Genomic DNA, 27107 nt, shown 5'->3' on the forward strand with positions numbered 1-27107 from the left:
ACCCTCAATTAGCTCTGAATTCAACCCTAACCAGATTCCATGTCCTGTAACAAAGTCCCCTACCCCCATTTCTCTTTAGTTGCCAGTGGCAAATCAAAACTCCAGCTGACTCACGAAATAAAAGTATCCCTTTTTTTAATGAACATCACTTTATTCCCTGCCGTCTGCTACGCTGTACCTGCACATGACAAACAGGGCACAAGCCCAGCTGCTGCTGGCTCTGCCACTTCACTGGCCTCAACCAATCATTTTGCCGCTCGGATGTCCACTTTCCTTATCCATAACCTGTTCAGACCTTCCACAGCAGATCTTTAGGTATCCTCAGGCCACCTCCCTGCTGCTGCCAACACTCCTCCCTATCCTAAGGTGCCCTGTACTCGCTGCGCTGGTCCCTACTTCCTCCATGTTCCTGAGGGAGGACCCATCACCATGGGCCTTAACCCCCATCTGACCCCCACCATCTTCCAGATCAACCTATACGACAACATTCTCTCTGGAGCCTGCTGGGGCCATTCTCATCCTGGGGCACCTGTCTACCTGGAGCCTGCTGGGTTGCCTGCCTTTTGGTGCCTGTTGTTTATTTATTATTTATTTATAAAATATTTTACCAGGAAGTAATACATTGAGAGTTACCTCTCGTTTTCAAGTATGTCCTGGGCACAAAGTAAAACAAAATAATACATGGTTACAAATACAGTTACATACATGAACAAGGTATACATTATATACAAGACATTGCATGCACAGTTAAAGAAAATATATATTATGAGCGTATGAAACAGTTACAGACCAGATTAAAGTGTGAGACAGCCTTAGATTTGAAAGAACTTAAGCTGGTGGTGGATATGAGAGTCTCTGGTAGGTTGTTCCAGTTTTGGGGTGCACGGAAGGAGAAGGAGGAACGTCCGGATACTTTGTTGAGTCTTGGGACCATGAATAGTCTTTTGGAGTCTGATCTCAGGTGATAGGTACTGCATGTGGTAGGAGTGAGGAGCTTGTTCAGGTAGCTGGGTAGCTTGCCCAGAAAGTATTTGAGGGTGAGACAGGAAAGGTGAACTTTGCGCCTAGACTCTAGTGATGACCAATCTAGTTCTTTGAGCATTTCGCAGTGATGTGTGTTGTAGTTGCATTGGAGAACAAAATGACAAATTGAATTGTAGAGGGTGTCAAGTTTGCTAAGGTGGGTTTGAGGAGCCGTACTCAAGCCGTACTTAAGGAGTTTGTTGTGGCCCCTCCCTGGGCCCTGCTGGTGCCTCTACAACTTTTGAACTGGCTTGTCTCTATCTCCCCAGTGCCTGTTGGGGCCTCCACTCCTTTCAGGCCTTCAGCAGCATGAAGACCCAGGGGTCTGCTTGTGGGGACTTGATCGGCTCACTCTTACTCCACCTCCCTTACCTCCTGGGCAGGCCTATACCTTCCAGGCTTCCCTTTGACTGCACTGATGGACCTGGGGCTGCCAGAGAGGCTAAGCCAGCCCAGGGTGCGTGACCTATGCTGTGTTCAACACTCCTCCCCTTCGTCCAAAACCCTAGGGGGGGGGGGGTGGGCAAGCACAACGCTTCCAGTACCACCCAACCTGGCCCAGCCAGCCTCTCTTCATGTGCATCTGATGGTGGTGTAGGGCTAGGAAGGGCCCCCATATGTCCCTGGGGCCATTCTTTTCCGTGCTGCTCAATTCCTTCTTGGAGCTCTTCTAGCAGCCTCACACAGTCCTCAGATTGGAAACATTTTGGATCTATAGACTAATGACTATGAATCCACAAGGTCTAAATGTTGACATAGATTTGGCAGCTTTCATCTAAGGGTTCTAATGATTCATGGGCCTTACTAACTGTTCTATTCTCTTTCTTATAGAATCTTGGATATGTTACTAACATTCTTAGCGGCCATCTATGGGATTTTATTTTTATTTGTATTCTTGTTTTACTAGGAATGTTAACATCATCCATTTTTAAATTTTAAATGTTATACTCATTTTTTAGGATTGTTTTAACTCGAACAGTTACATTAGGAGACGTTTATATGAGACTAGTTGAATTATTTACACAATTTACTGCTTTCATGTTTTAGTCTCTTTGAGTTTTTCATTATGTGAAGGAGTAGTTATTACAGTACAATAGCCTGTATCACCATACTATGTTGGGTCTTGATTTATTGTCCTTATCCCCTTATAATTGATTTTTACTTATGTTTTCCACTACTAAGTCGTTTTGGCCTCAGGATTATTAATCCCCTCTTTTGAGTTACTAATTTCTCATTAGGGGCTCTAATGCACAAAGCGCCAAAAAGATTTTTTTCGCCACAAAAAGGCTTTGGTATTCAGTAAGCGCCGATAATTTGTCCAAATCGGCATTTTTTCTTCCAGATAAAAAATTATCGGCAGGCGGCTGCCGATAAGCCACTTTTCGGCACCTTTCGACAATTTTTAAATTCGGCTGTATTCTAGTAGCCCCGATCATCTTATCGGTACTTATCGGTGCTGATCGGCACTCTCGAAAAGACATTTTTTCGGCAATTCGTCCCGCCAACTCAAAGTTGGCGGCTTGGTGGGGAGAAGGATCGGCAAGGTTAGCGGGACGGCACTTAGAAAAAATAACTCATCTCAACATCTATGGAGACAATGGAGCGGACACGTATAACTTTATAGGATAGTTTACGTGGTATTGCTCCAAATAAAACTGTACTTGTCATTACAGTGTCGATGTTATTCACTTCATCGTGTCACCGCTTACGTTCATTATTGGCAGAACATCTTACTTGTGAATGTTATTATGTTTTGCGTCTCACATGACTGTTTCTGTTACGCTGTGTCAAGGGAAAGTCCTATAGTAAACTCTTAAAGGAACACTTCACATCATCTGAAACATGTTAGTGAAGTGTCCTTGATTAGAATTCATGGTGTGAAGCATTTGACACAAAGCACCGATCATGCGTATATTCATGTTGTTAAATATTATATAATATTTGTAATGTTTAACGCATGATCTAAATAAGATATAGCTGTTATTCATAATGTTTACATCTTGTTTGTGACATTCCTCTTTTTATGACGGCTGAAATAGCACAATCAATAACATTGCATGATTACATTTGACACATTGCAGTGTAATCATTTCATGTTAAGTGCTACACAGATGTATAATAGGACATAATATTACGAATATTTTTACATAATCAATTGCTAATCTCCACATGCCTTTGAATGATGCATATGCACATTCGAATTAGTTCATGTGAACATGTGACAATAGCATGCAAACTTCAACATGTTGCAACGTTGTTTGTAAACGTTTATTTCAAGGTTGAATACAAATGACATTACTGAGTGTTGCGTAAAGAAGTGTATGTGCATTTAACATTACATAACGACTTTGTGAAAAGTATTATTATAAAGCGTAACGTCACATCATAGTCAAATTTGATCATTGCCTGATGAACACACACAATGAATCCATATTATTTGTAATCTATACACTTTTCGAGTTCACAAGTGCTATATGTTTATTTGACAGCTTGCACGTAATTACGTCACGTGACATCATCACATAGGTATTTAAAGGAGGCCAATTAGCTGCGCCTTGACAGCTACAGACCAGAAGATGATACGATTGTTCATGAGAAGGCGCAGAATTCTATTGGAGGAGAGGATAGCAGAGGGGCAGGATGTCCGAGTGCCAGGAGAGGACAGGGACAGGGACAGGGGAGCGGAGTGGAGAGGGAGAGGACAAGGAGACGAGAGGAGAAGAGAGAGGAGAGAAGTGGTGCCTCGTCCACGTCTGTACAGGGAGCGTACCATTTTAGATGGGATGACTGAGGAGGAGATTATCAGTCGTTATCGTTTGAGTTCAGCAGCAATCTTATCTCTTTATCAAGAAATACGCAGAGATTTAGAGAGTGTAACAGCCAGAGGTCATGCAGTCCCTGGGCTTGTTAAAATGCTGTGCTCATTACATTATCTTGCTTCCGCGTCATTCCAGACAACTGTGGGCATAGTGGGCGGGGTGTCGCAATCGGCATTCTCGCGGGCCTTCACCCAGTTTCTATGTGCACTGAATAGACGCGCTAGGAATTATATTCATTTTCCTACAGAGCAGACAGAGTGGCTGGAAGTGAGAAATGGCTTTTATACCATAGCCGGGATACCATGTGTGATGGGTATAATCGATTGCACCCATGTTGCCTTGATCCCGCCTAGTCAGAGTGAGCATGCTTACCGCAATCGTAAGCACTACCATTTCCTGAATGTACAGGTGGTATGCGATGCCACGATGAAGATTATGCATGTGGTAGCCAAATTCCCTGGTTCCAGCCACGATTCCTCTATCCTGAGAAACTCATCAGTTTTTCATGCTTTTGAACAAGGCTATTTTGGAGCTGGTTGGCTGGTGGGTGAGTACATATTATGAAGTGTTAACAAACCACAATTGTGTATTTGTTCAATGTTGCATGAAATAATGTTTACACATTGTGTACTGTTTCTGCACGATGGATTATAGGTGACTCAGGATACGGAATTTGGCCTTGGCTTCTGACAGCGGTGCCTAACCCGCAATCTGAAGCCGAGGACCGCTATAATGTAGCCCACATATCGTCACGATCGGTCATTGAGCGGACTTTTGGCCTCCTAAAAACACGCTTCAGGTGCTTAGATAGAACTGGTGGGGCACTCCAATATAAGCCAGAGAAAGTGTCTGATATAGTTATAGCTTGCTGCATTCTGCACAATCTGGCACTCCACCATAATATGCCTAGCGAAATACGTCAGGACTTGGAGGAGGAGCATCCCGTCAATTTAGCAGCTGACAGTGTGCAAACTGGCTGTGGTGTTGAGACACGTCGTAATGTGATCAACACATATTTTACATGTAAGCAACTAACTATATGTTCATAGTACTACATATATGTATTCATTCATGTTTCTGACAAATACATGTCTCCAAATATCATTCACATAGGAAACGGATGCATCTGCTACTCACACCTTCCTCTTCTCGGCTGTGTGGACAATTACATGTGTCAGCGGTATGTGATTCTTCAACAGGTTGGATACAAATTGTTACCAGTATACAATTGTGTGTTTACCTGAGCAAATAATGTCTTGCAAATCTATATTGTCTGTCAGAAGGTTTGTGGTTTAAGCATGAACTACCTTTAAAATATGTTGTTACCCAATATTTACTGCTATATTTTTACATACAAATGTTCACTTGGAGTGTCACGTGTGTGACAATGATGTGTAGCATATTGTTTATTTGAGATCACATTGTTCAGATATGTTGTCGTTTTTTATATCACATTGTAAAGTATCACATATGTTGTTGAATAAGCTCAATTAACATGTGATTGAAAGAACATTTGTATTTATTCTCAATGTTATTTTTCACTCAGATTACTCCAATTACTAGTTATCGAATTTATGACATTTAACATATGGAATAAGAGGCTCAAACATCGCGACAGGTATTGTGATAGGATGTGTACAACATAACATCATGCACATGAGCGATGCTAACACTCAAAGCATGTATGTGTCCAAGAACCAACGTGCTAAACATCCTAACCATTGCAATTGATGTCATTAGTTCTTCTCTCTCTTCATCTTCATCTTCCTGAAGACATTGTCACATGTATATTTACAAATTAAAGATGTGTGTTGATTTGCCGTACATCTAAGTTTGTTTTAAATGATTCAACCATTCCTAATTATTGTAGACTCTCTTAACAAATGTGTATTGCAACGTAAACACAATCATAATGTTATCCACAACATGTTTATGTGATCAACTGTACTTATGAATGATGATCCTTATCCTTTATAACAAGTGTAAACCTAGTAACATTAATGAGTTACAAATGTTGTTACGCACACATTTCATCCCATTGTAATGTGTTTGTGTGTGTGTCTTTATGTTTTTTACTGTTGGTGTAATGCATGTATTTGTTAACTAAACCATATTTACATACATTATTGAGTCAAAACATCGTAGCCTTCATGTAGCTATGTATGTGTTACACGTGTAGTAATAACACTAAAATGGATTTCTCCTCCCCTTACCAGAGAACAATATCTCCTCAGGAAACACACTATGTCTTCCTTCTTTACAAAAGGGTTATACATATGTACAATAAGCGGCTTGTCCTCCAGCATAAAGCTCGGGGCCACGCTGATTCCCAACAGCCTTGGATCCTCTTTCCTCTCACGGCACATTTCATAGATGTTCCAGCAATCGGCATCTGTATTAAGGGTCAGGTCATAAATGCCCTGCCTCGGGAAGTCTTGGAGGCAGTACACCTTCATCTTGTCCAGCTCCAGCATCTCTCCAAGGACTTTCTCCACCACATGTTGCAGTCTCACGCGGTCTCTCTCGGCTTCCTCGACCAGGAACCGGACTGTATTCCTCATCCCACCGAAAGCCATCGTCCGCCTTGTATAAGCTCAGGTGCGGCACCCTAATTGCAGCAGGTGGGTTAAGCCCTTTCGGGCGATCCCACCAGGCAAAGGCGCAGGCCCCTCACTTCTGCATCTGCTCGCTCAGAACCGCTCGCTCAGGATCACTCCTCACAGCTCGAGATGGTGTGCCCCCCCAAAAGCAGCAGGAGTCTTTAGTCCCCGAAAGGACGATGACTCAAGGCCAAGGGGACACAGTCTCAGCTACAAAGCTGTTTTGACCTTAATGGGTCTCATCAGTGTGGGGTTGGTTAACTGGGTATGCAGAGAAGCTAAAAGAATGGGGTTTACCATACTGAGTTAAGTTATGGTGAGTAAAAAAAGTAACAAAAACCCTCCACAGCAAAGCAAATATGCAAATGTAAATACAACTGTATGCTCATCTGCATGTCTTAGGCAGGTCTGCAACCCCACCTTTCACCATTATCACCCAGCACACAGCACTTCCACAGCAGCAAGGGATTCTGGGAAATGACATGCAAATGAGCACACAGTGCCACTTTTTGTGAAACAGCTGTCTGTGGGTGGGTTTTCTGCTAATGCACCTTAACCCTGACTGTGCTCAAAGCTGTGACCATGCAGCAAGCTTAAGCCTATAGGGAACCATGTTAAAAATGGTTTTTGAAGCAAAAAGTGGCTTGCTCATTTGTGGCTTGCTCACAGAAGTGCTGTGTGCTGAGTGATAATGGTGAAAGGTGGGGTTGCAAACCTGCCTAAAACATGCAGATGAGCATACAGTTTTATTTACATTTGCATATTTGCTTTGCTTAACTCTCTCTCTCTCTCTCTCTCTCTCTCTCTCTCTCTCTCTCTCTCTCTCTCTCTCTCTCTCTCTCTCTCTCTCTCTCTCAAACAGTCCTTGTTTTCAAGATATCACCACAGATAGCACAGCTGCCTGAAGTATTTGCTCAGTATGATTGTGCCACTAAATTTAGCAGATGTGTTGAACCTGTAATTTCATGTACAAAAGGCCTGTTTGCAGCCATCAAGGCCTGGAGTTGTGCAGGCCTCATAGATACAGTGAGAGACAGTGTATGTAAGTATCTCTCAGGCCTGCAGAACTCCAGGCTGATAACAGGCATTGCTTTCCTCAAGTGCCAACTTCAACACAGCTGGCACATTTAGTGGCTCAGTCATACTGAGCAAATAATTGAGCCAGCTGTGCTGAACTGTGGACATCATGAAAACAAGGCCTGTTTTCATGCATCAAGGCTTGGAGTTCTGCAGGCCTGAGAGACACTTACATACACTGTCTCTCACTCTGTATATATAGCTATCTACCTACCTATCTAGCTATCTATCTATCTATCAAGAGAGAGGGAGATCTCAGTCCACACACACACACACACACACACACACACACACACACACACACACACACACACACACACACACACACACACACACACACACACACACACACACACACACACACACACACACACACACACACACACACACACACTGTATGTGTATGTGTGTATATATATATATATATATATATATATATATATATATATATTGAGATAGTATGTGTGTAGATATATAGATCTTTACATATATATATATATACATACACACACACAGACAAAATCTATATTCATAGACACTTACATATTAATATCTCTTACAATATTTTATACATGATTAAATGTAAACATGATGAAGTGTGAATGAAGATTATGGTAAGTAGATGTCTTAATAGGCCCAATACACAATAACACATTACATGAAACAGTAGTTAATGTGAAATGGTTAAGGTCATAATGTTGTATATAAAACACTCTCATAACATGACACTAAACATTAGAACACTCAAGGTGTTAAATGTTACACTTAACTTTACCTTAGTCAATATCATATTACATTTAAATGGAAGTTTGGGCCTAATGTGTTATCAGTAACCAACTGATTAATAATATGTTATGAAACATGCCTTACATTAATCACTGAATGAGCATTTGTAAACATTCATATCTGTACAAGGACATACTAGAATGTTTGCAACCATCTCTACATGATCATACATACACTATGCATGAAAGAGTATGCATTAAATACCACAACAGCACAAAATCGTTTTGTGAAGCTTAATATTTATTTTTTTGTTGACTTTTTAGAGCGAGTCAAAGGCCTGTTTGTTGGCTGTTGTGATTTTCTTCTCCCTGTGCCATGTACTCTGGGATTCACTGTAGCACTTGTTGTGGGCTGTGGCACTGGTTCAGGGGCAATGGTGGCCTGTGACACTGGTTCAGGGGCAGTGGTGGGCTGTGGCACTGGTTCAGGGGCAGTGGTGGGCTGTGGCACTGGTTCAGGGGTAGTGGTGGGCTGTGGCACTGGTTCAGGGGCAGTGGTGGGCTGTGGCACTGGTTCAGGGGCAGTGGTGGGCTGTGGCACTGGTTCAGGGGCACTTAGGATACATTGCAACACTAGTGGAGCACTTTCTTGTGTGTGTGTTTTTGTCTTCTTCCAAAAGCTGGTGATTTGTAATTGTTGACCAATCTTTCTTTTGCGTGGCTCATTTGTAGGTGTCGGTGCAATATTTGGAACTGATGATGAAGACGGTTGGCTGTTGACAGGGACCTGCACAGAAGTGACATCAAGTGTACCAGAAAAATCCTGAAGTGGTGAATGATGTACTGATGGTTCTGGAGAAAAAAAACCACCACTTAAGGATCCATCCTCTGATGGGTTATACTGGATTTCCTGGTCTCTTGCTGTGCTCCTAAATTGATTGGCTTGGCTTACATTCAGAACTAGTGCTTGTAACGTGTGGTTTAGATTTTGGAGTTCTTTAGGAACTTGGATGATGAAATTTTTTATTTGTGTCATTTCAGATATCATCCTTTCATGCATCCTTTCATGCAGTGACATCATCCTTTCATGGATTGACATCATTTCTGAATGGTGACAATTTTCTTCAGCCAAGATTCGTTCTTCAGAAGCTGCAATTGCTGAAAAAGTGTCACAAGCAGGAGGACTTGAATGCTGTGTTAATCCAGAAGTGTCAACAACGTCATGTCCACTTGAGTCACTTTCTCCGTGATCGGAAACATCTGGTTTTATATATACAGAGAGAGAGGTTTTATATTACTAAAGGTATAAAATTATGCACGGAAACTTTGTGAACATTTTGAGCCGACACGTGTAATACAGTAAGATTTGTCACCTGCTGGGAATTCATGTTGGAAGATTCCGATATCCCTGTCACTTGGCAAACCCTCCACGACGACCGGAAGAAATTTTTCACGCATCTGCTCCTCCAATGGAGTTAACGTTAGAGCTGGTGCAGGCGGGCCACCTCCAGTGCCAGAAGCATGCATCCGTTGTGCTTGTATTTTTTTTTCAGATTTGACTTGATATCATCAAATTTCTTCCTACAATTCATCTTGCTCCGGACACGATTCCCACACGCAGACACAGCCACTGTAATTTGGTCCCACATTTCGTTCTTTGTCCGTCCTTGAAATACATAACAATGATGTTTATTGAATATTTAATTGAATGACCAATACATACAAAATGTGCAAACTGTTGAAAGAGATAGATAACATGCTGGTTTATTTTAAACATGTGTGGCACATGAGTATTACATTTATGTGGAAACATACAAAGCTAAGTAAGCTTGCGTGAAGGTTGTATGAACCTAATAAATCCATTTATAAGGATTATTATGTTTGTTGTAAACTATGAAGGATTATGTGTGAAACAATGTACTATAATTGATAGATATAACATATTATTAGTTCTCTATTAACACATGTGAAGAAAACAGTTTGTGAACAATCAATGCAAAGATTGACTTACCTAATAAATGGCCATACAGATGGTCATTGCGCTCCAACATCCCTGTCACAAGAACTGTGCTTTCCTCTTCATTGAAACGAGGATTACGTGGCCGCTCCACACATTTCTTCTAACCACGTCCAGCCACAGAGCTTGGCTGCTGCTGACTGGACTCTCCTTCTTCCAATGGAAGAGACTCCAAAAGCGCTCCACCACCAGCCACCCCAACACCACCACCACCAGACACCTCACCACCACAAACAGATACCCCACCACCAGACACCCCACCACCAGACACCCCACCACCACCAGCACTCACAGCAACACCACTCGCACTCACAGCAACACCACTCGCACTCACAGCAACACCACTCCCCTGACTACCACGTTCACTCAGACACGTACTCACACGACTACCGGTTCCACTCACACCAGCATCACTCCTCCCACGCTTCTCGGCCATACCTATAGCACTCACAAAGAACAGGAAACAAAAGTAAACACAATCGCACTGAACACTTACAAAGTGACAACAACCAAACGATGTTAACAAACCAACACAGGACAAAACAATCACAATACACAGCAACTCTCTCTCTCTCAATATCTAATTTTCAAATCAACCAGCTCTGTGTGTCTCTCTCTGTCTCTCCCAACAACACAGAGAATGAATAGAAATACACGGTACCTTTAAATGGACCGCTCAATCAAAAACATGCTTGCATCGGCAGATTCAGAAAGAAGTTCAATTGGCGAACATAACACGCCCTCGCCATGCTCGCCGATACACGTGTGTGATCGGCAAATCTTCGCCATAGTGGGAACAAATCTTTTCGGCTTCATTGGCCAGGGATTCGGCACTTATTGCATACGGCGAGGGAACATCGGCAAAATCATGGCTATCGGGATCACTTGCCGAATTAATTTTTTTGGCGCTTAGTGCATGAGGCCCTAGGTCCTTACCTGTTTATCACTTCTGCATTAAAGCAGGTATTTTTGTTTATGTTCAGTTAGGCTCTCACAGTGTTGCCAAGAGGTTGAGCACTATAAGTCTTTTAGTGTTTTTTAGATTATGATTACAGTCAGGTTTACAATATGCCTTGAGTTCACCATTTTCCACAAATGAGGGTGTTTATTCATTCCTCCATCGCATAGTATTTGTATTGACTTTGGACATTCCAGGGTTAACACCCTGGGAGGAGCGGTTTACACCACATGACTCAATTTTCAATATCAGTGACTAATCTCCTCACCCACTGGGTGGTTATACATGAAAATAAGGTATTTAAGTCCTGTACTAGAGAATGGACATCGATACAGAACCTGAGGAAGCTTGGTAACAAGCGAAACGCGTTGTTCTATTCATCGTTGGATTTTGGACCTCCGAGGCCACCATAGGAGGGAAGCAGAGCCTTCGTTCCAGTACCTTGCGTTCCTAGCGCTGCCCGGACACGGAAGTGGCGCGTGCACGGACTGAACGATACAGACCTTGCTACCTTAGCCTTAGCCTGGAGGTTTTTTACGTTTTAATCATGTAGTATGTTATGTTTTCATTAAACTAGGAGCTTTTATTTCGTTGCTCTCTTTGTTCTCGTGGCTTACTTGTGCCATCACTGATGAACGCTAAGTAAGAAGGATCCACACTGAAAGATAGAGGAACACTTCATCTGAGGATCTACTGATGTGCCTGTACTCACACGGGCCCGTGTCAGTATTATTATATTTTATACTTCAATATCCCTAATCCCTGCTTTATTCTTTATCAGGGGACACCCTGTGTGCAGCATTTACTGAGGTTTTTTAACCCTTGTGCTGAACCCTGGTGGTTAGACAGGCCAGCTGTTATGCCAGCCGGGCTGCACTTTAAGCCCTCAGATTTGAGTATTTGTGCTGTTTATCTCACCAACTCCACTCTCCCAATCCTTGTGAGGTGAGTTGAGAGTGCAACCAGAGGAGGGGGAATGTTTAAGAGAAACCATATCACCACAATAACACCTCTGTTAAGGAGAGGGTTAACCTGGTGACCTGGGATGTACTGAAGACCTCGTACGAACATAACGAGTTAAGGAGGAGCGACTTCCCACATACTTCAAAAAGAGACCAAGAACCCTCAGATGTACATGTGCTCACAAAGGCCCGTGTGAGTATATATTTATTATTATCATTCTTATCCCCTTTGTAAGTTTCTCCTAAGTGCATTGACTGAGGTCGACTCTGACCCCTTGTGCACTGGAGTGAAGCTTCATTAGACTGGCTGTACTATTAATCAGCCTACACTCTTTACACCTACGATCAACCTTTTATTTATCCGCGCTCCCCTTGTTTCTGTTTCTCACACAGTCCTCAGCCAGGGTGGGGGGAGTGGGGGAGGGGGGATTGAAGATGCTGCCTCAGTCTCCACCTGGGTTGATCCTCTCTGCCACCAACACCGCTTGACCTCTGCTCAGGGGTCCATCCTGAAGAGAGAGAAGTAAGCATGAGCCACGTGCCTCTTAAATAGTCTACCCCTTCCCTCTTCCTGCCCTCACTAGGCCTCTCCAGGGCCCCGCGTGCCATAATTCATGAGGCCTGTCATTATAATATCATGAGATGTATTTTAATTAATTTGGTGTTGAATGGGTTAATGTAGCTACTGTTTGATTTAAAAATACAATATATTGGGTTTATGACAGGTCAAGACTTCTCATTGGACTGTGCAGACATACAAGGAAGACTTAATTGGGGGGGGGGCAGGGGCTATCATTGATGGCCCACTAAAAGTGACATATGTGTCATTTAGGAGGCAATAAATGATAGCCAGATATTAGTCTGCCAGCTTCCAAGGAAACTAACATTATTGAGACATTCCTTGTACCTCAGAAAGGGGGTGACACACAGGTCACACCTTAGTTGGGTGATATTAATAAAAATAAGAATATCTAGTGATAACCTCGATTTTAAAGTACAGTATTACGTTTAGATATTTGTAATTGTGACAAAAGACAAATCAAACTGTACCACACACTATATGGATAAGAAGTGCCATGGACAGATATCCACTTGTCACTCAAATTTAGTAGCAAGACCATTAGAATTAGTCTCGTCATAATCGCCTGAATCTATTGATATATGTGACTAAGTATTATTGAAAAGAAGTTATGAGTGTGTTTATATATTGAGGCAAAGAGTTAAACGTATTTTTTTCGTGTCAATCTAGCAGCTGATTTATCACAGGTGTGGGCTTATGTGGTTTAAATAGGAAAATAATGGTATATAGGGCTTTCCCTGGAGTTATGAAATCAGAATTCAACAGAGGTGTGTTTTGAACCAAACACATGAATTCTCATATTTCTATGCCAGTGACCTCTCTGGAGAAAATTACCACATATGTATGGTAAAGTATTTTATAGGGATATCGGTTTTATCCTGTTATTTTAAGAAACTTACTGTAAGTGTATGTTTTTGTAATAATCTTTTTCTGTAATCTGAAGCACTGTATTTTTATAAATATTAAACAATTCCTTTATAAATAATGCTTTGGGTCTCTGAACGAAATGGTGCATGCTCTGGTAGAGAGTATTTACATTTTTGGACATATTTTGCTATAACTGATTTTTGTGTATTGTGTACTGTGAAGTTGTTTCTATAATAAACAGGGACCTGACACCCTGGCAGATATTCATTTGCATATTTTTACATAATTCTTGGGTAATGGCAGTGGACTGTTATGATTGCAATTGAGGGGTTAATATTAAGTAAGTAAGGGGTTAATATTAAGTAGTTGAAAGTACCTTGCGGAGGTGAGTTGGCTAGAGTAGCTATGCGTATTAACCCTGGTTGCATATTTAAGTCATGTTCTCATTTATGTGCTGTTCGTGACAGATGGTATATAGGGACAGCGTTAGGGGAGATATTGTCCATTTGAGGAACCTTTGCGAAGGTGAAAATTGGGCCAGTTTGCGAGATGTGTATTAACCCATGTCCCGTATGCAGGTCACGTGCTCACATGTGTGCCATACGTGACACCACCCATCTCCCATAGTTCAGTGTTCTCTTTAAGTTTAATGTAGGGACATTACATTATTTAAGTTATACCTACATTTGGTGTTACTCCTAACCAGGCACTTTGAAGTTTCTGGATTGGTGAAATGCCACAGGTAGCCATGATTTACAGTAAATAACATAGCATTATTTCCCGGTATTATTACTCTTTTATCTCCTCCCTGTCGCCAATTCATCAAAAGCCCTATTTCAGGGTCTGGAAAGGAGTAACGCCATTACACCATGTTATGCTACAATAATGGGATGGTAAGCCTATGCAAATTAGCTGTAGTTTGCACATCGTCTTTGCATATCATTAGCTTTGAGGATACCATGTTAAGTCAGTGAACTTATTGTCTGTTCATGAGAGAGTCAACCAGAGCTTTGTGGATCTAGCCCTATGATACCATACCAAAATAAACTACTGCAGGGATTAAAAAAAATATTGACTTGAGCTGAGACAAATGGAATAGCTAGTACAGTAGGCACCATGTTTAAGTGCCCTCTAAAAACATTTTACAATAATTATTTCTCTGCAATTTCTCTGGAATTTCCCAGTCATGTAAAAGAGAATTAAATATATCAGAACTGAAGCTTTAAATGAAAATCTGAAATCATTCTGCAGCATAAAGAACTGCTAATTTAGATTGATCTAGACTTGTATGCTATCTGAGTGTGGGACTCATTGTTACATCAGCAACAAAGTTGGCTTTTGTCTCACAGTACAATCAACTGCTGCATGATCAGATCCTGTATGCTTGATGTTGCTTTAGTCAACTAGCAGGTGGTATGTACTTTGCCAGAGCAACAATCTGGTCTTTTTCATTTTCAAAGCTTTGAACATGAGCTGCTCTAGCTGGACCTGCTTTCATACTTTGCTGTCATTACAAACAGGCAGCACGTTTCAAAACAAGCAAGGGCTGATAAGGTTTGATATTGGTTACAGAAGTACGTGTTGCCTTGAAGAAACTGTCTCCCCAGGATAGAAACGTGATGTAAAACAAAAGAGATCTTTGTATTAGATGCAACTATATGGCTGGATCTTGGCATGTCTGTCTTTCCGAAACTTAAGTCGATTGCTAGACACCTGTACAGTGTAACATAAAACTATGCACAGATCCTACAGGGCAAACAAAGTTCATTCATACTTTTACTTGACAAAGACAAACTGTACTGTAACTACTAAAGAGATAGTTCTATTTATTAAGGCAAAAGTGGAGCAATTAGGGAACAAAAACAACTGCATCAGATTTTTCATAGACATAAAATCACGAAAGCAATATACATTTTTTGTTTGCTACATCTTATGCAGTTTTTGCCCTAAATTGGCCCAAACTTGCCTTAAACAGAACTTCTGATAATGTGCAGCAATAACCATAGAGGCACAGAAGTTGCCCTAAAGCATGGCAAAAGATAAAAGTTCAGTTTCAATCACAATGATGTATTCCATCACCCAGGCCAATACTGTACTTGATTGCAGTTATAATAAATGGTCTTGTAAAGTTTATTTTTTTCTATATTATTTAAAACATACACTGTACATGGCGCGTTATCTTATCTTGCATTTACATAGAAGTTTAAAGATGGCTTAGGGCTGAGCAGACCTTATTGTCTTGTTTATGTACAATGGGTCCCCTCACTAATTACATTCTGTATATAAAGTGACACATGATTCTTAGATGACATGAAACCAATTACTTAATTACAATCCTAATTTACCCAGTTAGTTGCATAGTTGCCTGTAACGTGTGATTCTTTTTAGTTTACTTTATTACCTCAACCTCTGTGAGACTAATGGTTAACATTACAAATAGATCACAACGTTGTTTTATATTTTTCCCACACCACCGTGACAAGTAACAAGAGATCTGAAGTTCCATTCTCAGAAGACAACAACAATGTAATATGGTTGGAATGCTAACGAGCGACAAGGTGCGGAAACAAAAAACAGGGCTATCACATTCAGAGTACTGATACATTAGAGTGTTATATGACACAGAACATTAAAATGCCTGTAGTGTTAAAGGCAAGTTCTTGTAATTCCCTTTAAGTAGACTTAAAAGGAATTACAATATGAGCCAGTTGCTGACTCTTTTAGCATTTATGGTGTTAATCATGTTACTGTACATAAAGTGGGATCACCAAATTATTACTGTACTCATTGTTAGCATTCAAACATTATACATTTTGATGCCTGTTTGCTAAACAAATGTCTTCATTCTGTTATGTGGTAATATTTGCCAATTATTTCTGATTATAGTTAGATGAAAAGAGAAGGCAGCACTTACATGGATCTTTGTATTAGTGGGTTGAAATGTCAGTCCTGCACTAGACCCGAGAAAGGTCCCTGTGCCATAATGAAAGGTGGAATGACTAATACACACCCCGAAAAACACCAGTGCTGCCTTCTGTTCTTTATATTTGACAATACCTGGTATTCTCCATTGGCATTAGCACCAGTGACAAGTTAATTATTCCTAACTGAGTGCCTGAGAAAGCCAAATTGCTGGTGAAATTCGTTGGATTGAAGTGTAGGCCACTGAGGACACCGTACTAAGACATCAGCCATCTTGACTTCCCTGTTCATGATGACAAGCTCATCGGAGGGTTTGCTGTACACGAGCAAGCCCCTGTCAGCGTGTCAGCTCTCCATATTCAGAGCAGGACTCTACTGTAGGTCGGGTGGATGTGCTGACTTTAAAATGACCCTAAAGGCCCACTTACAGTATCAGAGACTTATTGTGAATGTTTTCATTTACGTGCTGCGTGTCCTGATTAGTAAATACTTTTTGCACTATGTATTTCTTCTTTGTCTATTTATCCTCAGGTTTGGAACGTTTGGCAAGTGTCCCAAGAGCTAATAAAAACTTGGTATTGTTCTACCATGTTGATTATTCCTTGGAATTTGCCAGTGTATTAAATGAACACAAATCACATTAATTCAATTTTCCACACAAAGTTACACTGTTATGATTTATGTTTCCATCGTTATGATCCTGGGAGTTTCTGTGCACCTCTGAACCTTTTAAGAAACTTGCAATAACGTAAGAAAAAGCCATACTCGAAAACAGGCTATCACCAGGAATTTATTTGTATCGTACTTTATTGCACAAATTAGTCACATTATTTGATCAAAAGTGGGAATCTGGAGCGCATTGATTTATTTCACTAACTTTGTATGAGTGCACCTTATTCTTTCTCTATGATTATAACTCTGTGCACTAACATACTTTTCAAATGTGTCTTTGTGTATTAAAAGCATTGCTGTACTACTTTCAACATATGATAATTATGTTCTTATAATGATAACTTCTACTCCAATTTATTTATATTATGTTGAAGCCTCTTTAACTTCTTTTATTACCAGGCTAACTTTCAAACCAAAACACAGTAGCATGTGTTGGGACAGGTGGTGATAGGAAAGGAGTGTACGAAATAACTATGTCCTAAATGTTGTGCTCTTGATAATAGATGACTATTACAATAGATGCAATGTGTTACGTTACGATATCATGCATCAACACACAGATGGCTATGGCTCCCTAATCCAGAGGGATATTGTATTTAAACTTTCAATAATAATAAAATACCCTCTGTACATTTAACTTGATCCTATTCAAAATGCTTACTGGTTATGCGTTAAATAACTAATAATAATAAACTTACTATATTGACTGATATATACTAAAGTGTAATGTCATACCCTAGAATAATGATGAAAAAAACACACTTTTCGGCTTGTTATTTGGAGCTTCTGGAAATGCAGGATGTTCTTTATACAGTAATGGTACTGTAAAGGTTTATAGATGCTCTGATAAATCATTCTTTATAGTTTTACATGTGAGAATTCACTTGCAGTCGTAGATTTCACAGTTTTAGAGAACATAAAACGCTTGAAAAGATGGATCTTATGGTAATATGTTACTCTTTCTATTTTGCCCCTTAAGCTGCCAACCTATATAAAAACTCTAAACCACCATTGGCTGTTGGACATTCTAAATCAGTGCCTAGCCCAAACAGAGGTTTAAACATAACTACCCTATCCCTACAAATTAGGGTTATCATATGAATTACCCTTGTATTAACATCAAAGATGCATGTAAAAAATATTTATTTACTGTATGTTCTGGTTTTTTTTACATTAGGCACATTCAGCAAGAATTTTTTTTTAAACATCTTGGATTTTCATGGACCTAAAAAGTAAGGTCCTATCAATCAAGTGGTACTACAGTCCTTCATAAGATAACGTATTGCTCTGTAAAATACCTTACGGACCATTGCGTTGAACGGGCCATAGGTTGTCTTACAGAACTGCTTAATAAATATGGCCCAACGAATGTAAAGCCTCCTTAGAGTCAGTGAATTTATCCTTGTAGTCTCATGGATTTTACACAGTGCTTTTCCTACGCGGCACAATATTTTACATAACATAACTGCAGTAATAAGTGAGCACATTTTCATTTGGCACATCATTTCCAGACAGTGTATTGATCATAAAACTTTAACTGCTCACCTGTGTTACCAAGTCCACTATCACACAATTCATGTAGTAAAAATGTGTTGTTTAGGCACGGCATGCATAAAGTCGCCTAGGCACCTGAGGCAAGCTTTGTGGAATGTAAATGATGACGCCTCTTCCTGACTGTGAAACGGTTACAGAAACCCTCAGGGCTACCAGCTGCAGCAATTCTAACTGACATTTATCCACCTTCATTAAAAGCCACATTACAAAATTAAAGAAAATCCTTTCATATCTTGGTGGATTGTCATTTTTTGAAATGTAAACGGATTCTGAAGTTGTGCCAATATCTGTTATCTCATTGAAATATTTCATGTGACTGATATATAAATTACTACTTTAATTTGTAAATCCTAAATTGGAATATCAGTTGCTGTTTTTTTTTTTTTTCTTACTAGAGGGTAAATTCCATTTACACAGTAATGTACTTTAATTAGCTTGCACCTGATCTAAGTTTAATACTTGAGAACTCTGCTGAACAATGCATTGTGGACTGTAGTATTTATTTATAAAATGTTTTACCAGGAAGTAATACACTGAGAGTTATCTCTCGTTTTCAAGTACAGTATGTCCTGGGCATAGAGTTATGATGACAAATAATACATGGTTGCAAATACATAGTTACATAAGTGAAAAGAGTATTCATTATATACAAGCCATTGCATGGACAGTTAAAGATAATATATATTATAGGCGTATGTAACAGTTACAGACCAGATTAAAATGTGAGACAGCTTTAGTTTTGAAAGAACTTAGACTGTGAGAGTCTCCGGTAGGTTGTTCCAGTTTTGGGGTGCACAGTAAGAGAAGTAGGAGCGGCCGGATACTTTCCTGAACCTTGGGACCATGAACAGTTTTTGGAGTGTGATCTCAGATGATAAGTGCTGCATGTGGTAGGGGTGAGGAGCTTGTTCAGATAGCTGGGTAGCTTGCCCAGAAAGTATTTGAAGGTAAAACAGAAAAGAAGATCTTTGCATCTAGACTCAAGTGATGACCAATCTCGTTCTTTAAGTATTTCACAGTGATGTGTGTTGTAGTTGCATTGGAGAACAAAACGGCATATTGATTTGTAGAGAGTATCAAATTTGCTAAGGTGGGTTTGGGGTGCCAAGCCGTATACTATGTTCCATAGTTGATAATTGCATTTGGGATCTGCTGTGCGATACGCTCTCTGAACAAGCATACTTAGGGAGGATTTGTTCTTGGAAAGTACACCTAGTTTCACATAGGTTTTTGATGTCAGGGTATTAATGTGCATCTCAAATGTTAAATGGGGTTCAAACCATATGCCTAAGTATTTAAAACTAGTAACAGGAGTTCGGGTAGTTTTAGAATTGGTTCTGATCTGGAGCTCAGTCATTGGAAGCTTTAAAAATTTGGCCTCGGCCCCAAATACCATTGTTACAGTTTTGTCAGTTATTAAAAACAGTTTTTAAGTCTCAAAAAGTCAGATTGAAGTATGTGTTCAAGGTCGGAGAGTCTAGGGCGGTGTGAATATAAGATTGTGTCATCTGCATACATGTGTATTTAAACTCCCTTACAAGCTGTAGGAAGATCATTGATGAACACTGAGAAGATTAGGGGCCCCACAACAGAGCCTTGTGGGACACCACAGGTGATATCCAAGGGGTTGGAGTTCTGAGATAGACACATGTTGGGATCTACCTGATAGGTAGGAATGAAACCAGTTTAAAGCATGCTTTCCTATTCCAGAGCACTGGAGATTAAGCAAGATAACATGATAAACAGTATCAAAAGCCTTTGCAAAATCTAGGAATATTGCACCAGTGAGTTGTCCCACTTTGATCCACACTGGATCTCATTGCAAACTTTTAGCAGGGCAGTTACCGTGGAATGTTTGGGGCGAAAGCCAGATTGGAATTGGCTAGGGAAATTTGTCTTGGTATAGTAATCGCTAAATTGGGAGTGAACACATTTTTCCATGACTTTAGATAGTATTGGGAGAAGAGAGATTTGCCTGTAGTTTGAGACAGTGCTTTTGTCCCCACTTTTGAATATTGGGAGAACTCTGGCAGTTTTCCAGGTCTTAGGGACATGGCCTGCTGACAGAATAGAGTTGACTATGGAAGCAATCTGTTTGGCAATGGCTGTGGCACCAAGTCTTAGGAACATAGATTGCAGTAAGTCAGGTCCACATTGACTGCTTAGTTTTAATTTGAGGAGCATTTGTGTAATCTCCTCTTCAGATACAAATTGAAAATTATGAGCAGTTTTGGGAGAGGGTGGGGCTACAGGGGTACTCTCAGAATGAGATTCATGTTTATGGTTTGGGTTGCGTTTTGCTAATAAGTTAGTACTGTAGCACACCCCACAAAATAATCATTGAATGCATTTGCAATATATTGGTAGAAAAATAAGATCACTGAAGAATAGGTTCACTGGACACATTTTGAAGGAAGTTACTAACCATATATTGTCTAACTATTTTAAAAGGTATACAACAAAAAACAGAGAAGCCCAAAGCTACATCCAATATGACAAAAATATTAAGTGAAATACCTATATATCTCTTGAAAAAGGGTCATTTAGTTAAACCCTTTGGACAAAGCATTTTAAGCCTGCAAGCCACATCAAGGCATGACCAAATATTGCAGGTCCTAACACTAACTGATTTAAATTCTTATTTACCTCTATAATTAGAGGAAAAATGATCGCATTGGATCTGTCCTAACCAGCTGCATGAAAAAGACCTGCTTACGTGGAAAGTGGGGAGGGGCGAGCTTAAACCCTTGGAGGGATGGGCCACTAACCTCCAAAACAGCTGAGACTAGCTGGACAAAGTTAATAAACACACACATAACCAGCAAGCTCTAAGAAACCCCAAAAATTACCAAATAATATATATATATATATATATATATATATATATATATATATATATATATATATTAACTTTGTCCAGGTTCACTGTGAATTTTTGTCATATTGGATGTAGCTTTGGGCGTCTCTGTTTTTTGTTGTATCCATTTAGCCACATCCAGTAGCACTCCAATTGACCTATACACACTGTATATATATATATATATATCAGGTGTTCAAATATCTAATCAATTGGACTATGTAGTTATACAGATTGCCCACACATATTTTCCCTAACAACCAATTTACCTAATTGGACTCGTGGGGGTGTATATATACTTCCTACCACACACCCAGAGCCCATCCCCTGAAGAAGTCAGTCTATCTGATGAAACGCGTAGGGAAGGTGTGCAGTGGACCTTCATAAACGCTTACTTCAGATCTGCTTGGAATTCTACCGGTCCGGCATCCTCTGCCATCTTTGTGACGTCATCCGCTGGTCCGCGACATTCACCGTCCCCGGTGGGAACAAAAAATCATCGGTTGGTGTACACCCGGGGAGAGACCATTGCGGACGGCTAAACACATCAGTTCCTGCATGCGGTGCACAGCAAAGGCAGCATACCTACCCAGAGGTGTCACGGAGCCAAAGACAGCAGTGAAGCAGCAGTTTTCCTGGTCCTTGGAGCATGAGTATATCTCATAAAATGCTTTTTATTGTTCTATGTTTGTGAGTTCATTTTTATTGAGATTTTTGGGCATTAAATATATCGAGTTTGCACAGTAATGCACTAGGAGTTGGCGCTTCTTTTTCTTCTATTTTTTCTATGCAGGTGGAGAGGGAGGTCGTTGCACCCTTTCAAAGAAGCTGCCTGTTTTTCCTGATAGTGCTATCTATACTCCCCAATACTGGTACAATTGTTTGGACTCCATAGGACTATCTGCATTGAGCAGACAAAGGAAGGTTCACAGCACCACGCATTTAAATTTATTTTTATTATTTTTATATTTCTTTGCTTGTTAGCTATTGATTATTGTGCATTTTTTGGTATAGATTTATTTCTATTTGTTGAAGATTTTTACCATTTTTAACTCATTACCATTGTTTTCTGGCATCTAAGACAACAGCGCAGTCCTTTATTGTATATATATATATATATATATATATATATATATATATATATATATATATACTGTATATATATATATATATATATATATATATATATATATATATATATATATATATATATATATATATATATATATATATATATATATATATATATATATAATGTGGTCATTTTTCACATAGGCAAACTTATTGGATCTTCCATATGAAAACATTGGTTCTTGGAGGCTCAAGATCTTCAATCTGTCATTCTATAACTTGATATTTTAAAACCTTAAAATCTTCTTCATATACTAATTGTGGTAATTCATAATGGTTCTCTGTGCTCTCCACAATTCTCACTATCCCTTTCATCCATTTATTGACGTCTGTTTATTTACCATTAATTCTCCACATCCTCTGCCTAAGATCATTGTTTTTTTACATCTGTGTTTAATCTTTGTAATAAGAATTACTGACCAGAGGAAGAGGGAAAATTCTTTAATGCTTGTCTTATAATATCAATTGTTAGACTAAATAAAAAATATAACCTAATACTGAAGAACTCATTTACTCTTCATATACTGTATTTCTTCATCTATTTTAGATGTTTTAATATATTTAATATTGTTTTTATATACATTATTTTAATAAAGAAATAATTTTCTGAGTTAATTTTTTAATATTGAAATATAGTTGATATTATTTATGTATGTCTTATGTTGTAGTATGTTTTTTAGATTTTTCATGCAGTTCAATGGTAGCAATTATAATATACTGACATTTATAATACACGTACACTTATTTTCCATATACCTTTTAATTTTAATTATTTATTATAATATATTCTCATTTAGGTTTCCCTTAATAATTGGGCATGGGCAATTTAGAATATGTCACTCACATTATCTATTAAACTACTTTTTTAGTACAGTATTGAACTTTTATACATTATTACATTTTATTAATCTCGTAATAAAGTAATCATGACATTTTTTATATATAAATCTGATCAAATAGACTGATAGAGTATCTTAATATTATTCACTTGGATTAGTAATTAAGAGATTATAAACAGCCCAGAAGGACAGAAATGTAGTGAACCCTGATGAAGCGGTGAAGTAGTTCAATGCATTGTAGGGTATACACAAGAGGAGGCAAGCCATTGAACAGGAAGTGAGAAGGTGGGGCAAAGGCCTATCAGGAGGTACACTGGCACACCATTTGGGGAGAGCATCTACATCTCAAACACTCACGCACTTCAATAAAAATACTCCTCTTTGGGCTGTCAAATGCTACTAATAAATGCTGAGTGTGGGTTCTTAATCCTATGCATTCTCTGTATTTGGGAATTTACTACTACAGGGGCATACAAGAGGGACCTGCACCCTTGTGTGTATTGGGAGACAGCAGGAAGAGAATATTCATGGTTACATAGCAACAAATCTGCTGTGATGTACCTTTTCTCATAAGATATTTAAAAAGCTACTTTAATCGTAGGAAGGAATTTTTTTTATCAAAACAGAACCCTAATGAAAAATAATTCAAGAAAGTAAAAATATAGATGCTTTTCTAACTATTGCAACAGCAAATAGCCACTATAGTAGTATTGTTATTATTCATTATATTTTTTTAGGTTAAAGAAGTGGGAAGCTTAACTTGTTACACAGTGGGAAGTACTTATTCCCTGCAAGTAGATTTAGATTTGGAAAGGTGATTGCATCTTTAAAGTATTTGCTTCCAATTTTTTTTCTTAAGGAAAGCCTTCCAAATAACTTATTTTTTATTTTAATGATTTCAAAAGTTTTGCTTTGATTCTAAACATGAATAACGGCGCAAACTAAAATAAAAAATGTAGAATTATTTTTTTTTAAACCTTGACGGCAGTAGAAATGGTTGATTCTAAAACAAACAATAAAAATTCTAATTTAAATGTTTTATACATGTTACTGGCCAAAGCTGTTTTGCTTTTTTTTTTATACCGCCTTTCAAAACGTTATCTGGAATCTAAAGAAAAGAGAACTAGTTTTGTTGCCTGACAATGACACACACAAAAAAAATTCAGAGCTGGACATTACTTACTTTTACTAGATGAAAACTTTACTAGCTGGGCTTGATGTTCATTTTGTTTGAGATTTTCCAGTATGTTAAGAACTGTTGGAAGAGAATTAACCTTGTGCCTAGACATCAAGTGATAAAGATCATTTGTAAGACAAATGATATAGATTAGAAAAACTATTCTTATCCAATGGGAAGCTATAAAATGTAACATGTAGTATGAATGTAATGTAATCTGTCTTTCAGAGGTATTCTGGTCTAATTAAAGTGCACTTCAAAGGCCAATCTGAACATTTGTCAACAGACAGTAGAACATAGCAGATAATGTCTAAGAAAACAGTTGTTTTAAGTTTCACTGCTCAGTAATCTACATCAAAAGATGTCACCAATAGCATTCATACTTTCGTTTGATAATCAGTGATTATGCACCATTGAGTAGATGAGAAGCATACATAATATTATGCAGTATTGAGATAGAGAACACTAGTAAGAGACATTCCTAGTAATGCACATGGGAATTATGGCCACAAACACCTTTGTTCATTGAAAAGCTCAAGTTATAATATAGTATACATGAACAAAATATTTTGTTATTAAGCAACAAGTCAACTATATAGATTAACACAAAAAAGTTTTTTTTTTCTCAAAACAATAATAAAACAGAATTTATAAACACAACATATAAATTGTGGTTGTAGCTGGCATGGTAATTGTGCAGTTTGCAGTAGCAACATCTGAAGGAGATGTTAGTCTGTTTATTTCAAACATCCCCCCTAGAGTTTATAGCATAATTGTAAGGCTAGATGCAGGGCCTTTGAAAGGGGCAAGAATCTTGACCTAGTATCCCAGGTGTGGTGGCTGTGCGGGAAGGGCAGACTAGACCCTCCAAGTTTGCCTTCACATCCTTGTGGCAAATGAAACTTCTGGTTTGAGCATGGCCTGTAAAATCTTCTTCTCCCCAATGGCCACCCCAGCTTCCCAGCTGAGGAAGTTGTGCTGGTATAGCAATCCCCCTCCACTCAATAACTGTGTCAGTCACCAAGCCACTCCCTCCACTACTCAACCACTTTAGCAGTGGTAGGGGGAGGATTCCTAGTTGAGTACATAGCCCTGGCATTCTCTCAGCAGCCATAACTAGATATCTGGTCCTCTTTATATCTAGAAAGGGTTTTGTGTAACAGTAAATACTGTACTAAGTACTCCGTTTTTGTGATACCTTTTATTGCTCCATAAGGGTTCTTAATAAAACTCCAATATTTGGAGACCTTCCATGGCTCTTCTTCAAATAAAAGAGCAGGATGTTGAGAAAAGACAGCCAAATGTTATTTATCAGTCTGATGGCTGCAAAAGCAAGTCAAGTTTAATGGAAAAAAATATAGAGAAAAATATATAGCCAGAAAAATCAGTGTTCCATGTGGGATACTTTCAGAAATACACCATACATAATTTAGTATTGCGTGTAAATAGATTTATGAAGGTCGAGGACATGTCAGCAGTATGGTCAATAGAAGCAACTATAACCCAAGTAATAGGCCTCTAAACATATAAAACTTGGCATCCTGAAAATTAACCTGTGTACTGAATCTATATTCAGTTATCCAAGAATGCTTGAAGAACAGATAACATATATTAAGAAAAATGGTGCAAGCCAATTTATAGATAAGATATAATGTACAACACAAAACGCATTATAGTGCACAAAAAAATTGGCATGTAAATCTTAACCTACCTCTGTGATCATTGTGTGCGAGTAGGGCTGTCACATTTGAGTTTAAATAATAAGGGACATCAAAATCCACTATGAAAGTGTGACGTCATGATGAGTGATGAATGATTTGCAAATGCTTCAAGCTGAATGGTATCTCGCGCTTGACCAGTATTTTCTTTGGTTTTTATCCTCTCTGCTCTTGGCTGGACAGGGAGAGACGCGCACTGAAATTACAAGCAGAGGTGGGAGAAAAGGTAACAACTATAGGAGTGGGTGTCATGATATTTTGAGATGACCAGGCAGTGTCCTACCTTTTATTATTGTAATAATTTAGTAAGGTGATATATATCGGAAAAGGTAAGTAGAAATTTATTAAGTTTTTATGGCTGATTTAATTACAGTAATATTAAATTCAGACATTTCACATCAATGCGCTAAAATACAGGACCATTATGCATCCCGACAGACCTTTGCGGGACAACGGGACAAGTCAATGAAATAAAGGACAATCCCATATATACGGGACATCTGGCAATTCTATGTGTGAGCTTATGTCCAATGTTAGTTTGCCTTTCTACAACATTGTCACAATTGCATTAGCATTGAAGTCGTGAACATGCTTGCAGTCTAAATGGTT

The 27107-nt window shown here is 39.0% G+C and overlaps 1 long non-coding RNA gene across 1 annotated transcript; it reads right to left on the minus strand.

Moving 5' to 3' along the window:
* Positions 1-12410: 12410 nt before the first annotated feature.
* LOC142488647 (uncharacterized) lies at positions 12411-26691 on the minus strand. Its single transcript, XR_012799557.1, has 3 exons — positions 26492-26691; positions 24787-24884; positions 12411-12690 (listed from the first exon to the last, which is right to left on the minus strand). It is a non-coding gene; the product is annotated as an uncharacterized LOC142488647 (long non-coding RNA).
* Between the last annotated feature and the right edge of the window lie 416 nt (positions 26692-27107).

Source organism: Ascaphus truei, chromosome 2 (assembly GCF_040206685.1).
Source record: "Ascaphus truei isolate aAscTru1 chromosome 2, aAscTru1.hap1, whole genome shotgun sequence".
Taxonomy (NCBI): domain Eukaryota; kingdom Metazoa; phylum Chordata; class Amphibia; order Anura; family Ascaphidae; genus Ascaphus; species Ascaphus truei.